We start from the raw sequence: 10,769 nt of genomic DNA, 5'->3' as shown, positions 1-10,769 counted from the left end.
TTTTGCAATAGAAACATTCAGTAAAACATAAATATGATCATTCTGACCTGAATATTATAAACTTTCACAGATTTGGATATATTTGCCCACAAGTGTCCGTGAGTTATATACAGTGGGGATCGAAAGTTTGGGCACCCAAGGTAAACATTTGTATTAATGTGCATAAAGAAGCCAAGGAAAGATGGAAAAATCTCCAAAAGGCATCAAATTACAGATTAGACATTCTTATAATATGTCATCAAAAGTTAGATTTTATTTCCATCATTAACACATTCAAAATAACAGAAAACAAAAAAAATGGCGCCTGCAAAAGTTTGGGCACCCTGCAGAGTTAATATCTTGTACTGCCCCTTTTGGCAAGTATCACAGCTTGTAAACGCTTTTTGTAGCCAGCCAAGAGTCTTTCAATTCTTGTTTGAGGTATCTTTACCCATTCTTCCTTACAAAAGTCTTCCAGTTCTTTGAGATTTCTGGGCTGTCTGTCAAGCACTGCTCTTTTAAGGTCTATCTTTTAAGGTCTATCCATAGATTTTCAATTATGTTGAGGTCAGGAGATTGTAAAGGCCATGGCAAAACCGTCAGTTTACGCCTCTTGATGTAATCCCACGTGGATTTTGAGGTGTGTTTAGGATCATTATCCATTTGTAGAAGCCATCCTCTCTTTAACTTCAGCTTTTTCACAGATGGCATCAAGTTGCCATCCAACATTTGCTGAAATTTTATTGAATCCATTTTTCCTTCTACTCGTGAGATGTTCCCTGTGCCACTGGCTGCAATACAACCCCAGAGCACGATTGATCCACCGCCATGCTTAACAGTTGGACAGGGGTTCTTTTCATTAAATTCTGTGCCCCTTCTTCTCCAAACGTACCTTTGCTCATTCCGGCCAAAAAGTTCAATTTTAACCTCATCGGTCCACAGAACTTGTTTCCAAAATGCATCAGGCTTGTCTATATGTTCATTTGCAAAATTCAAACGCTGATTTTTGTGGTGAGGACGTAGAAGTATCTCTCTATAGTGGAATAGCGTACCACAACTCCATTGTGGCTTTTGAATTCAAAAGCCAAACGTGGCTTTTGAATTGTTTTTCTCACAATCTTGCGAGCTGTTCTGTCTGATATTTTTCTTGGTCTTCCAGATCTTGCTTTAACTTCCACTGTTCCTGATAACTGCCATTTCTTAATTACATTCCGAACAGAGGATATTGATCTGAAAACGCTTTGATATCTTCTTATAGCCTTCTCCAGCTTTGTGAGCGTCAACTATTTTCAGTTTTCTAGACAACTGCTTAGAAGATCCCAAGGTGCTGATTGTTGGGGCAAGGTCAGATGAGTTTGGGCATTTTAAACCTTTGAGATTGACATCTGGTCTTCCCAGACGATGATTGAGAACAATCCATGACACTGGCAGGTCTCAGCCTTGCAAAGGGGGCAGTGCATGCTATAAATTCTGCAGGGTGCCCAAACTTTTGCAGACACCATTTTTTTTGTTTTCTGTAATTTTGAAAGTGTAAATGATGGAAATAAAATCTAACTTTTGTTGACATATTATAAGAATGTCTAATCTGTAATTTGATACCTTTTGGAGATTTTTCCTTCTTTCCTTGGCTTCTTTATCCACATTAATACAAATTTTTACCTGGGGTGCCCAAACTTTCGATCTCCACTGTACATGTTAGGGTGCTTAATGTTAAAAATAACCTCAACTAAAAAAGTGAACATTTGCTATTTTTATAAGAAACATCTAAAATTTTTATTTTGTTTAAGCAGGTTTACCTTTGGTCTTTTTATTCCATCAGAAAATAGCACCGCACTTCCTTTGCCTTGAGCCTAAATTGTATATCTGCAGTGCGAGATCATCTAAAGCACTGCTTACTTGATTGTTCTCACAAGATTCAGAGACGTCACCATTATGCTGCTCACTGTTCTTCGTGCTGGAGAGAAAGCTGAACTTGAGAACCTACAGTAGAAGGATCTCTCTGCTTTATCCATCGTCTGGATCTATGCTGGGATTTCAATAATTCCTAGGACCTCCACTACCAGCAGGATTTCCAGAGTTCCTAGAAATAATTCTGGGCATGTGCTTTAACTAGAAGGGTTTTAAGCTCCAGCCTTTATAGTGGCTGGTGCTGAGTCTTATTGCCAGCTACCTGAGAACTATAATAGAAAGGCAAGGGTGACCAGCGCTATGGAAGTGTATAGATAATATATAACAGACAGGTGTACCTGAGAACTAAATTGCTATGTTACTTACCTGCGAGTTGCTGACCCAGAATGACCTGACTACTCTCTTGCTTGCCTATCTGGATCTGATTATTAATTTGCCTGCCATGACCCCCCTACCTGGACCTGACCACTCTCTTGCCTTCTGTTATCTCTGCCCAGACCGGACCACTCCTTTGCCATATTCCACAACCTCTGCCTGGACCTCTCTCTCGTCTACTGCATTGTGAACAGTCTTCATACTATAGCCCTGCTGTCACAGCAACCCCTTAGTGGGGAGACCTGTGACCTAGAACCAATTTGCAGCAAAGAAAACCTAGAGTTTCTGGCTCATACTTAGACTTCACACCTTGAGTACACCTCACCTGCCAGGGGCACTATAACATAAGCCCTCCCCTCTTCCCAAAATGGCCTCATGCACACAGACATACTGCAGAACAAGGAATGGTCAGTGAGTAATCGGGAAAAGATCAGCTGCATAGAGACCACAGACAATACTAATGACCAGTACTCGTTCGTTAGCGTACTTTTTTTTGGCACAGCTCCAAGGGCCTAAAACTCCCCTTTCTAAATCATATCATTTACAATACCAGATCAGGGGGTTCCACAGCATGTTAGATACACACATATTTACCATGCATTTACAGATAATTAGTTCACAACTTGCTGAGTAGATCCACTTCAGTAGAGTAGGGAAGGATTAAAGCCCCCGTCAGGTTGTTCTTCCTAGACTCCCTGTCCGGGAAAGGCAGCAAGAAGTGAAAGGAAATCTCTATAAATGTGAGAATTCAATTAGTCTAAATTGGAACCTGCCCACTCACTACTTTAAATGTGGGGATTTTTTTTTTTTTTATCACCATAAATCTTGGTGACTAGTACAACTTGAGAAAGTGAATATTCCAAGAGGAGACACAGATGAAAATAGAAAACCCCAAAGAGGTTCAAAGTCCTCTCTACATTCAATTGTTGGTGGTTACACATATGTACAGTGGGTATAGAAAATAACCACCAACTTTAATCACATTTTGTTGCTTTGCAGCCTGACATGAAGACACAGTTTTTCTTTTAGTCAGCTGTATTCACTATTAACTTCTAACATCCAAGTGAAAGATAGAACACCATGTCAGAAAAAAAAAAAAAAAAAGACAATCACTGAGTTGGAAAAAGGATCACCCCATTGTGTCAATATTTTGTTGAACCACCTTTTGTTTTAATTACAGCCATTAGTAAGTTGGGATATATCTCTACTAACTTTGCACATCTAGACTTTGCAATATTTGCCAACTCTTCTTTGCAGAACTGCTCAAGTAGTTACATTTGATGGTGACTGTTTGTGGCCTGCAGTCTTCAAGTCATTCCACAGATTTTCAATGAGGTTTAAAGCCTGGGCTCGGACTAGGCAATGCACAGACATTTTTTTTCTCCTTCAACCACTGTGTGATCATTTTTGCTGTGTGCTTTGGGTTGTCATGTAAGAAGGCAAACCTTCTTCCCATTGACAACTTTCTGGCAAAGGGCAGAAGATTTTCCTCAATAATTTGACAGTTTTTTACCCCAGCTATTTTTCCTTCTATCCTGACAAGTGCTCCAGTCCCTGCTGAAGAGAAACACTTCCATACCAGGATATTACCACCTCCATGCAATACTTTAGGAATGGTGTTATTTGAATGGTGAGCGGTATTGGATTTCCACCAGACATATCGTTTGGTGTGGAGGCCAAATAATTAAATGTTAGTCTCATCTTACCATAACACCTTTTTCCATGTGGCGTCAGAATCTTCAAGGTGCTTTTGGCAAAAACTGCATGTGGCCTTTCTTAAGGAGTGGCTTCTTTCTTGCATCCCTGCCATACAAGCAACATTTGTGGAGAATTTGTGATATTGTTGTCAAATGCGCACAATGGCCACACTTTGTCAAACTCCTGCAACTGCTTCAGAGTTGCTGTAGGCCTCTTGGTAGCCTCTCTGACCAGTTTCCTCTTGGCTCTTTCATCCAGCGTGGAGTGACATCCTGATCCAGGGAGGTTCTGTGTTGTATCAAATACCTTCCATTTCTTAACCATATACTTTACTGTGCTTCTAGGCATTGATAAAGCCTTTGACATTTTTTTTTGTATCATTCTCCTGACTTGTGCCTGTCCACAACTTTATCCAAAAGATCTTTTGACAGTGCCTTGCCACCCATAGTTAATGGTTTGCTTCAGTTGCAGTAACATGGACTGAAATGCTCCAGGCAAGCTCTTTTCATGCTGAGCTAATCGAAATGACCACAGCTGATCACAGTTGAAAGTCAAATGGCGCTGTGTGTCATTGAAAAGGTAATTAGCTACACCTGATTTCATTTATTTTAAGAGGCAGGTGATTCATTTTCCAACTCAGCGATTCTGTTAATTTTTTTTTCTAACATGTTGGTGTTTTGTCTTTCACTTGGATGTTAGAAGTTGCACAGCTAGATAAAACAAAAACGGTCTGTCTTCATTTCAGGCTGCAAACCAATAAAATGTGATTATTTTAAAGGGGGGTGATTATTTTCTATATCCACTGTACTACACTATATGACCAAGTTTAGGCTATAGTGGATATTTACAAAAAAAGGTGCAACTCTACAGGTTGTTGAATGCAGCTTCCAGTATTACCTCCTCACTGGACTAAATTATTAAAGGGGATCTAAAGTCAAGACATATTTTATCTTAAGGTAAACAATTTTCCATTAGTTGTATTTCCCCCTTCACCCCTAAACACTTACCTGAATCCTCTCTCAGTCCAGCACTGTGCCTATCTGCAGTGGCACTCTCCCCCTTTTCACAGGATACAGAGGAAGCAGCGGGAGTCATTGTCTCCTGCTGCTGTCAACCATATCCTGTGAGGGAACGGGGGCCCCGAGCTGTGCCTGTCTTTGGATGCACACAGCCCAGCTCAGAAGCGAGCCTGTACAAGTGCCCCTATAGCCACTTTAACCTCACTGCAATAGCAACATCCTCCTGTAAGCTGCCTAGTTATGTTTTCTACATCTGCAGTACTGTACAACACAGCCTATTAGATGACCATTTCTATGTGTAAGCTGTCACTTGGAGTTTTAGATCAACATAAAAATTGAGTGAGGGGCAAGGGTAAAATCTGTTTAATTTACCACTAAGGTGTATGAATCAGATTCCTCTCTGCAGGTCTTGTGGACTGCAGTGCATCTGAGCGCTGGCTACCCAAAGTTAGCAGAGTTTAAAAGATATGTTCACTTTTAAGAAAAAGATAAAAATGCACATACAGTGGGTACGAAAAGTATTCAGACCCCCTTAAATTTTTCACTTTGTTATATTGCAGCCATTTGCTAAAATCATTTAGGTTCATTCTTCTTCCTCATGAATGTACACATAGCACCCCATACTGACAGAAAAACACAGAATTGTTGACATTGTTGCAGATTTATTAAAAAAGAAAAACTGAAATATCACATGGTCCTAAGTATTCAGACCCTTTGCTCAGGATTTAGTAGAAGCCCCCTTTTGATCTAATACAGCCAGGAGTCTTTTTGGGAAAGATGCAACAAGTCTTTCACACCTGGATTTGGGGATCCTCTGCCATTCCTCCTTGCAGATCCTCTCTGTCAGGTTCACAGTTCTGTCAGGTTGGATGGTAAACGTTGGTGGACAGCCATTTTTAGGTCTCTCCAGAGATGCTCAATTGGGTTTAAGTCAGGGCTCTGGCTGGGCCATTCAAGAACAGTCACGGAGTTGTTGTGAAGCCACTCCTTCGTTATTTTAGCTGTGTGCTTAGGGTCATTGTCTTGTTGGAAGGTAAACCTTCGGCCCAGTCTGAGCTCCAGAGCACTCTGGAGAAGGTTTTTGTCCAGGATATCCCTGTACTTGGCCGCATTCATCTTTCCCTCGATTGCAACCAGTCGTCCTGTCCCTGCAGCTGAAAAACACCCCCACAGCCTGTATTGGACAGGTGATGAGCAGTGCCTGGTTTTCTCCACACATACCGCTTAGAATTAAGGCCAAAAAAATGGATTTTTGTAAAATCTTACCGTAAAATCCTTTTCTCTTAGCTCATCGACAGACGTAGTCCTCGGTGATACACCACCTTCGGGTTATGTTACCTCCGCAGGAGCAGGACTAGACAGGAAATTAAAAAGCTCTGGCCACACCCTAGGGGCAGTCCCAGAGGGTATATCCTCTCTCTCTCTGCCTCAGCAAATCAGTTATGTGAAAAAGCAGTGCTTAGAGAATTTAACCCAACCCAACTCCAAAACAGAGGGGCGGGGACTACGTCTGTCGATGAGCTAAGAGAAAAGGATTTTACGGTAAGATTTTACAAAAATCCATTTTTCTCTAGCGCTCATCGACAGACGTAGTCCTCGGTGATACACCACCTTCGGGACGTCCCAGAGCAGTATCACAACTGAGGGGTGGGAAAATGGAAATCAAATCCCAATCTAGAAGGCCCAACCGGTGCCAACTAGAAGTTTACAATGCTCATCCTTAATGATGAGACTCAACCAAAAAAAGAGAAAACAATTTTTTTTTTTTTTTCAAAACAGAAAAAAACCCTCGAGGTAGACCACCGGTCTCCTCAAATTGCGGCCTGCAAAACCTTGCGGCCAAATGAGGCATCCGCCGATGCCGTCACATCAATTTTATAGAATTTTGTAAAGGTATGTACCGACGACCAGGTGGCCGCCTTACATACCTGGACCACTGACGCCTGATGGCGAAAGGCCCAGGAAGTACTGAGCGCTCGAGTGGAGTGCGCCCTAACAGGGAACGGAGGACTCTGACCCTTAATAGAATAAGCCTGTACCACCGTTTGTCTAATCCATTTGGCAATGGTCGCGGCAGATGCAGGCAAACCCTTTCTGGGGCCATCCGTGATCACAAAAAGTGAATCCGTCTTACGGAATGATTCCGTAGCTTTCAGGTATACCCTGATTGCCCGAACCACATCTAAGGAATGCAACGCATGTTCCCGATGATGCTTGGGCTGAGGACACAAGGAAGGTAGTACAATATCTTCATTCAGATGAAAATCTGAAACCACCTTGGGAAGAAAAGATGGCTTAGGATGAAGTACTACCTTATCCCTATGAATCACTAGGTATGGTGACTGGCATGATAATGCAGCCAGTTCTGACACCCTGCGAGCAGAAGTAATAGCCACCAAGAAGGCCACCTTCTGGGATAGAGTAAGCAAGGGAATCTCCCTGATGTTTTCAAAGGGAGGTTTCTGTAGAACCGACAAAACCAAATTAAGATCCCAGGGCGGTAAGGGCGCGCGGACTGGAGGAGCCAGGTGCCGCACCCCCTGGATGAAATTCCGCACCAAGGATTTGGTAGCTAAAGGCTTCTGAAAGAAGATTGCTAGTGCTGAAACTTGACCCTTGATGGTGCTCAAGGCTAGCTTCTGCTCAACCCCTTGTTGCAAAAAGGCCAATATTCGAGACACCGAATAGGTACGTGGAGGAAATCCTAAAGATTCGCACCACGCAATATACGTCTTCCATGTGTGATAATAGACTTTGCTGGAAGTCGCTTTCCTTGCTTTAATAAGGGTAGGAATGACTGAAGTAGACAAACCTCTGTCCTTCAGTACTGGACTGTAAAGCACGAAGGTAAATTGGTCCTTGAAACCACAGACACTCCCTGAGACGAAGTTCCCACGGAACGTCTGCGACTACCATGTCCAAGTCGGCCAGGCCGGCTTGAGGAGGCCAGCCTAGAATTTCTAGGACCACTGGCGCTGATTGGATCTGAACCAGGCGTCCCTAGAGCTATCTGGCCCCGACCATCCGAGAAAGTCTGGTCGTTTTCTGTTCCCACACATTTATCAGATACCTGATAGTTATCAGGAAAGGTGATCTTTTCTGGTTGAACCTCAGGGACCGAAGTCACCCGACTAGAGGCTACTTGGCCTATCTGGTCAACCAGATCCGATTCCTGTGAGGTATCGGGACTAATCTTAGGAAAAGGTAAAGGAAAAGATCTTTTCAGGGAACGGTAACTACCGCTTCCTGTGGTACTTAAATGTTGGAAGGGAAGAATCGCACCGGTAGTAGTGGTTGATGCTCGATCTAATGTCCTGAATACCGGTGAAAACGTCCCCCCACCCTGAAACCGGGTGGGGGCGCACCTTCAGGCTGTGTACTCCTTTGCTTCGGGTTTGGCTGGGTTGGTCCCCTTCTTGAACCCTCCTGGAGGAGTCTTGCCTTTCCCGCTAGTACCAGCCGGGCGCCCTTTATGGGCGGTAAAGAAAGGTCCTCGCTTGTTGCGAGGTCCCTTAGCTTTTGCAGCCTGTGGCAAAAAAGTGCTCTTGCCCCCAGTGGCATCCTTAATGATTTCATCTAGGTTGGCTCCAAATAGACGATTCCCCTGAAAGGGGAGATTGGTCAAGGTCTTTTTGGAACCTAGGTCAGCTGACCAGCATTTTAACCACAGCACACGTCTGAGGATCACTGCTAACTTAGATGCATGCCCTAATAGGGGAGTAGTGTCCAAGGCTGCGTCACAGATAAACCGTAGCCCTTGTATGATCTGTTCCATCAAATCAGATGTCTCCTGGGGAATATCTTTTCCCCTAAGATCTTGGCGTACCATTTTCGCCCATTCCGTAAGTGTCTGGGAAACTAGACCAATAACGATTACTGGTCTAAATGCTGACCCTATCAGAGAAAAGATAGTGCGGGACTCTGCTTCTATCTTTCGATCCACCGGATCCTTAAAGGACGAAGTGTCCTCCACTGGAATAACCGTGGCTTTATTCAGCCTGGAAATAGGCGGATCCACGACTGGTGGTACCGTCCATTTCTTAATGATGGATTCCTCAAACGGATAGCGTCTAGCAATACGCTTGGAAATAGTAAAGGTACGTTTAGAATGCTCCCATTCTCCTTTAATCTGATTACCAAAACATTTAGGTACAGGAAAAGCCTTCGCCGTCTTGATGGGCTTATTAGTCCCAAAAGGCCTCTCTGTTTCAGTTGCCTCTGCCGGTAAAGCCTCAAGTTTTAAGGTTTCTTGCACTGCCACAACTAGTGCGTCCACCAATGCTTCTTCCTGAATTATAGCAAGAGAAGAAGCGTCCTCCTCACTGTCTGAGGGGGCTTTACCTGGGATAACAGCCCTTGCAGAGGAACCTGCAACTGCAGTGACCATCTCTGAATCTGAGTCAGAGGTGTCAGATGGTATAGGGGTAGGCGGGGGTCGCTTCCTTGACCCCCGTCCCTGACAGGCCGCCTCCACCCGAGCCACCATAGACTCCAAAATTGCTGTAAATGACTCTATACTCTGTGCACCGGCGGGTCCCGAGGCCCCCTCGAGGGAAACAGGTGGGGGAATATGTGTGGCAGGGTCCATAATAACTCCAGTTACTTCCTGGATAATATAATTCAAAAGTAAAGAAAAAAACTTTTTTTTTTTTTTTTTTTTCTGACCCCCAGCGCCACAAAAAAACCCCTTAGTGTTACCTGCTTAGGGATCCCTATCGATCGAGAGAGAGAGAGATAGACCCCCAGGCTCACCACTTGATGCTCAGAGTTAAACTGCAACAGCTTACAGCGCTGTCTTGACAAACAGGAAGTCTTTTGGCTGGTTGCCCAGGAAGAAAGGAGGCGGCTCCGCCCCTCTGCACGCCTTCCGGCGCCTCCCCCAAGATCCACGAGGTGTAGGATCAACTCAAACATGGCCGCCCCCATGCTGGAGACACGAGGCTACGCCAAAATGGCGGCTCGTGCGATCCAGCAAAAAAAATGGCGGCGGCCTAAACTGAATAGCGGTGTGCTGCAGGGCACACAACACTCTCTCTGCATGGGGATATGGCGTGGTTGGCGGTACCGGCCCTGGCGGACCGCGTGGCCGTTCGGGAGGCCTGCTAATAGCTGGAGATCTGATTTGGAAGGCAGTCTACATGTCCGTGGCTTCTGACTGGTAGGTAGCTTATACTTAACCCATAAGATTCCCAGAATGCCACAGATTACATCTTTAAAACATGTATACAATAGATTGTTAGCTCCCAAGCCAAGCCTCCTGGCTTTTGCACACATAAATCACACTCAAAGTAGGAGGATTTGTGACATGTTATAGGATAGAAAGGACTCTTTCTTACCATACAGAGAGGGGCCCGCGTTCACCACAAAATCCGTCAGGGAAAAAGGGGGAACATACTACTCACCATACCGGAACCAGGCGGGCACCAACTCCTGACAGTACCCCTCTCCACCGGGGCGGGAGGGCTGTCGACCGATACGGACGCCGTGACTCATGGTCTTTGGCGTTTCGGCGAGACGTTTAACTCGCGTGGACAGTCCTTTAATGGGACTTTGTCGCGGCCGACCCAGCGCGGAGCTATGGCCTGCACGCGCTCGTAGGCTGAACTGGGGTGACCACCGGATCTCAACATCCAGCCCGTCGCCCAGTTCAGCTTTCTTGCTTGAAGATCTCACAGGAACACTGGAGAAAAAGCTGTCTAAAAAATTCCTTTAAGAAAAAATTCTTGCCAGGACCTAAGATCCCAGCAAGGTGTCTAGGTCCTTACTCCTAACTAGACAGAAAATAACTGA

The sequence above is a fragment of the Pelophylax lessonae genome, assembly GCF_965119305.1.
Source record: "Pelophylax lessonae genome assembly, chromosome: 8".
NCBI classification, from domain to species: Eukaryota; Metazoa; Chordata; class Amphibia; order Anura; family Ranidae; genus Pelophylax; species Pelophylax lessonae.
The sequence above is the reverse complement of the archived record's forward strand: the minus strand, read 5'-3'. Positions refer to the sequence as shown.